Genomic DNA, 5,927 nt, shown 5'->3' on the forward strand with positions numbered 1-5,927 from the left:
TTGTATCCGTGGACCGCAATGTGCGTTCGAAATGTCGATGTTCATGTGTCCTGCAGTTCACACGTTGACGCGCAATTAGCTGCGTTCTTCATCGACCCACGAGCCAAGTGATCCACCGTTCAGGGTAATCTTTTCATATATTTTTTAAAACTCTTGTACTCCATGTACTCTTAATACTCGGTTCGAGCGAAGCCGAGATCCGACACGACCGACCAACGGGAATCGGACGCGCAGAAGTCGCCGGAAGATCGACGACACGAAAACGTTCGAAAATGAAATCCGACGAACGCGCGAAGATACGCGCGTCCGCCGGCCGGGCGAAAAGTACATTATGATATATAACAACCATCGAGATCGAAGCTCCGTTCGTCAGGAAACGACGGGGATATAACACCCGATTCTGAATCCTCTGTGCAGCACACGATCTCGCGAAGAAATACGCACGGTGGCTAGCCCATATATATATATATGTGTGTGTGTGTATATATAATACGATATGCATTCCTCTCGTCCAATTATTCAAGAAAAAGAGCGTGCGCCTCCATCGTTCGGGTGATGTAAAGATTCGATGGGACTCGCGCGACCCTCGGCCTCGAGCGGTCTTTCCTCCCAATATCCAGAAGCCGAGCTTTGAAAAAACTCTAGCGACGGCACGGGTGTCCGACTCACGACATCGAGGCTTCGAAGTCGGCGATCTCCTCCGAACGGATGGCGATCGCGACGACTCAAAGCGTGAAAAATCGACGAAAGAGAACACATCTCCGTTCAGGTGATTGTTTTTTTTAAAAAATAAAAAAATTCGATGGGACTCGCATCCATCTACCTCGCGCGGTCTTTCTTCCCAATATCCAGAAGCCGAGCTTTGAAAAAACTTCAGCGACGGCACGGGTGTCCGACTCACGACAACGAGGATAGACAGCCTGCGGTCCCCTCTGAACGGGTTATATGCGACGAACTAGACGAAACTTTAGTCGTTCAGGTGGTATAAAAAAAAAAAATTCGATGGGACGCACGCGCAGCCGTCGTCCTCGAGCGGTCTTTCTTCCCAATATCCAGAAGCCGAGCTTTGAAAAAACTCTAGCGACGGCACGGGTGTCCGACTCACGACATCGAGGGTAGACAGCCTGCGGTCCCCTCTGAACCAACTTCGGCTAGACTAGTTACGAATCGTTGCTACGCATCGTCATCATAGTCATCGTCATCATCATCATTATCATAGCGGGCCAACATCCACGCAATGCGTTTTCGTTCTAGGTTACCCGATCCACGAGTATGTTACAAGTGGTTTCGTTATTTCGAACAAAACGACATACGAAGAACACACGCCCTATGGGTAGGAAGCACGTTTCGAGAACGACCGAGAGCGGTGAAAGAGACGAAAGGTCGACGCGCATAAGGTATCCATGGATCTTCGAAGAGAACCTTCGAAGATATGTCGGTATCCTTTCTACATGCGCGACTCGCTACTCGTACTTTCGCTCTCGTCGACTCGTTTTAGTCGCTTCGTTCGATCCCAAAGAGGAGTCTTCGATGTCCCGTTGCTAGGAGGAGAGCAAACGCAACACAGACCACGAAACATAGAAGAGAATAGGCGAGCATGATCTCTCCGACACGAGGCACTTTAGAGATTTTGTTATTCGTTTGTACGGTCTCCACGACGCAAAAAAAAAATACGAGATCGTGGCGGCGGGTCTTTCTGTATACGGCCTCACGCAAGCGCCTCGATCTCATTTCTCTTTACGGGTGGTTTCCATTCGTAATTTTTCGTTCGATATTCGTGTCAAAGTTTAATTTTCGAAAGCTCAAGTTCCCATTTATAGTTTTATTATAAAATCATAATATTCGCAGACGGCGGGTCTTTCTGTGTACGACCTCACGCAGGCGCCTCGAATTCGTTTATGTATGTATATATATATATATATATATATATGTATCTCTTCATCCCGATGATCGAGAGAGAGTGCCACCTTCTCTTCATATAGTTTCGTAGCTGGAGGGTCGTCTCCTCCTTATGTCTTTTCATCATTTTGCCAACGGAGTAAGCCACGCTCCGGGCGAATTTAACTGTTCTTTGTTAAAGTATATAGCTTGTTGATACGTCGTATATACTTTGGTTCGTCGATATAGGAGGAGTACGGCTCCTTACCGACTTATACAGTTTCGTATTTTTCAAGTGTTCAAGTCAAATTCTTTAAGTTTTTGTGTTATATCGTTAATGATCCTTCCGCAGGTTCACCTACGGAAACCTTGTTACGACTTTTACTTCCTCTAAATGATCAAGTTTGGTCATCTTCCCGGTAACATCGGCAATGCTTATCACATTGGCCGCGCACCAGTCCGAAGACCTCACTAAATCATTCAATCGGTAGTAGCGACGGGCGGTGTGTACAAAGGGCAGGGACGTAATCAACGCGAGCTTATGACTCGCGCTTACTGGGAATTCCTCGTTCATGGGGAATAATTGCAAGCCCCAATCCCTAGCACGAAGGAGGTTCAGCGGGTTACCCGGGCCTTTCGGCCAGGGAAAACACGCTGATTCCTTCAGTGTAGCGCGCGTGCGGCCCAGAACATCTAAGGGCATCACAGACCTGTTATTGCTCAATCTCGTGCGGCTAGAAGCCGCCTGTTCCTCTAAGAAGATTTGTTTGTACGTTGGTAGTAAAAACCCACCGACCGAAGCCGGGGGCCTTCGAGATACCATAAGTTACGTCTATTTAGCAGGCTAGAGTCTCGTTCGTTATCGGAATTAACCAGACAAATCGCTCCACCAACTAAGAACGGCCATGCACCACCACCCACCGAATCAAGAAAGAGCTATCAATCTGTCAATCCTTCCGGTGTCCGGGCCTGGTGAGGTTTCCCGTGTTGAGTCAAATTAAGCCGCAGGCTCCACTCCTGGTGGTGCCCTTCCGTCAATTCCTTTAAGTTTCAGCTTTGCAACCATACTTCCCCCGGAACCCAAAAGCTTTGGTTTCCCGGAAGCTGCCCGCCGAGTCATCGGAGGAACTTCGGCGGATCGCTGGCTGGCATCGTTTATGGTTAGAACTAGGGCGGTATCTGATCGCCTTCGAACCTCTAACTTTCGTTCTTGATTAATGAAAACATTTTTGGCAAATGCTTTCGCTTCTGTCCGTCTTGCGACGATCCAAGAATTTCACCTCTAACGTCGCAATACGAATGCCCCCATCTGTCCCTATTAATCATTACCTCGGGGCTCCGAAAACCAACAAAATAGAACCGAGGTCCTATTCCATTATTCCATGCACACAGTATTCAGGCGAAGGTAGCCTGCTTTAAGCACTCTAATTTGTTCAAAGTAAACGTATCGGCCCACCTCGACACTCAGTGAAGAGCACCGCGATGGGATATTAGTTGGACCGCCCGCGAGGAGCTAAGCCCACCGATAGGACGTACCACATAATGCCAGTTAAACACCGCGAGCGGTGAACCGACACTGTGACACACAGATTCAACTACGAGCTTTTTAACCGCAACAACTTTAATATACGCTATTGGAGCTGGAATTACCGCGGCTGCTGGCACCAGACTTGCCCTCCAATTGGTCCTCGTTAAAGGATTTAAAGTGTACTCATTCCGATTACGGGGCCTCGGATGAGTCCCGTATCGTTATTTTTCGTCACTACCTCCCCGTGCCGGGAGTGGGTAATTTGCGCGCCTGCTGCCTTCCTTGGATGTGGTAGCTGTTTCTCAGGCTCCCTCTCCGGAATCGAACCCTGATTCCCCGTTACCCGTTACAACCATGGTAGGCGCAGAACCTACCATCGACAGTTGATAAGGCAGACATTTGAAAGATGCGTCGCCGGTGCTAGATGACCATGCGATCAGCACAAAGTTATTCAGAGTCACCAAAACAAACGATGGACGGACAGACGAGCCATCCGCCACCGATTGGTTTTGATCTAATAAAAGCATTCCTACCATCTCTGGTCGGAATCTGTTTGCATGTATTAGCTCTAGAATTACCACAGTTATCCAAGTAAATGTAGGTATGATCTAAGAAACCATAACTGATTTAATGAGCCATTCGCGGTTTCACCTTAATGCGGCATGTACTGAGACATGCATGGCTTAATCTTTGAGACAAGCATATGACTACTGGCAGGATCAACCAGGGATCTTATAATATATTCCCAAAAACCAGCATTTTCGTTTAAAAGTTCTCTCTGTGTCGTAGGTGGGACGTAAGCACCGTACGACGAGACTTTTCATTTTATATATATATGTAATATGACTTAGAGAGCAACGTTCCATGGTTCAGTAACAACGTCACTCAGCCACTTTAATTCTCCTCCTCTCTCACCATCATATATCGATACAAAGATTCATACTTCACAGAATTATTTCTGTTTGTAACTTTTCTCCTCCAACTTCTCTCGTAGAATATAACTTAGCGGTAAAGCACGTATACGCATGCTGGACATACCGTAAGAATATTCTTTTATAAGCTTCAACACCTCTGTAGAGACGCGTTACCAGAAGATAACGCACTCTACAGAACGCCAAAAGGACCATCGTGCAGCTACAAATAGCTTACAACCGATGGTCTCTGCAAGAATGGCTACTCCGTAAGTACAAGCACACACGCATCCAACTTTTGTCAAATACGTGCACACAGGTCACCAGCTTCCCGACTAAGGGGAAGCTTGCCACGTTAACGGTCATTACGTCCTAGACTTCGACCCGCGGCGCAGCAGTGTAGAGAAAAAACCAGTACGAGAACGGAGGAACAGTCGAGAAATAGCGTAAAATACACTAAGACTCGAGGAGCGGTGACTGAATTCTCAACCGAGGCCGTAGAATAGCCACGCGCCCAGCGCTGTTCCGACCGAACCGTCCGGCTCGACGCTTCTCTTATAGATACCAAGGGGCCGGCCGGAAGGCCGGCGCCGGTCGGGCTAGCGGCCGCGCGCTTATGGTGCAAAACCTCCGTAGCAACGTACCGTTCGGAAGGGACGCTGGAACTTAGTCGCTCGCACGTTCAATAACTACTATATAAAGGCGATATCCAACCATCGAAATATTTTACCACAAGCATTATTAACATATTATAAATGCATTTTTACCAAAAAATTAATTTTTTTTTTTCACCGAAAAATTGCATCAGTAAACATACAGTTTTATCGACTATGGACGAAAAATAACTTTATAATCGATTAAAACACGTTAAAATAACACGAAATATGTAAAAAGATATATACCTTGTAACATTAATTAACGAAAAAATTGCAAAAATATCCCAGTCGTATCAGTCCGACGGAAGCTAATTTTTCAAAAAATTCGACAAAAATGTTTAATCCGATTGTATTTAATAGAGATATAACGATCCCTGTCAAAAAAATTATACCTTATAACGCTTTTTAACGAAATAACTCGAAATAACCATTTCGGACTTTTCGCACCGGCCGAACTTCTTCAAAGTCCCAACGTCCCGTCGCATAGTTCCGTTTCTAGAAAACGTTCCAGCGACCAAATAAACGCTTAATCCCGACGTAAAACGTCGAGATACGTCCATTTGTGCAAAAATATTCCTACCTTGTAACACTTTTAAGCGAGACAACTCGAAAAAACGTGTTCGATACGGAAATTTTTCAAAGTCCCAACGAAAAAATCGAAACTTTGTAGAAGGTCTTGGGGACGACATAAACGCTTAATCCCGACGTAAAACGTCGAGATACGTCGATTTATGCAAATCCTACCTTGTAACACTTTTAAGCGAGATAACTCGAAAAAACCTTTTCGGTCTTTTCGCACCGGCCGAACTTCTTCAAAGTCCCAACGTCCCGTCGCATAGTTCCGTTTCTAGAAAACGTTCCAGCGACCAAAATAAACGCTTAATCCCGACGTAAAACGTCGAGATACGTCCATTTATGCAAAAATATTCCTACCTTGTAACACTTTTAAGCGAG

The 5,927-nt window shown here is 46.1% G+C and overlaps 2 non-coding genes across 2 annotated transcripts in view; both read right to left on the reverse strand.

Annotated features, from left to right (window-relative positions):
* LOC126927329 (5.8S ribosomal RNA) overlaps positions 1–127 on the reverse strand; it is a 155-nt gene extending 28 nt beyond the window's left edge. The window contains exon 1 of the ribosomal RNA XR_007715380.1: positions 1–127. This exon is cut by the window's left edge and continues 28 nt beyond it. This is a non-coding gene — a ribosomal RNA (5.8S ribosomal RNA).
* A 2,086-nt stretch (positions 128–2,213) lies between these two features.
* On the reverse strand, positions 2,214–4,136 carry LOC126927352 (small subunit ribosomal RNA). The gene has a single exon (XR_007715403.1). It is a non-coding gene; the product is annotated as a small subunit ribosomal RNA (ribosomal RNA).
* Positions 4,137–5,927: the final 1,791 nt, after the last annotated feature.

This window comes from Bombus affinis, unplaced genomic scaffold (genome assembly GCF_024516045.1).
Source record: "Bombus affinis isolate iyBomAffi1 unplaced genomic scaffold, iyBomAffi1.2 ctg00000082.1, whole genome shotgun sequence".
NCBI lineage: Eukaryota > Metazoa > Arthropoda > Insecta > Hymenoptera > Apidae > Bombus > Bombus affinis.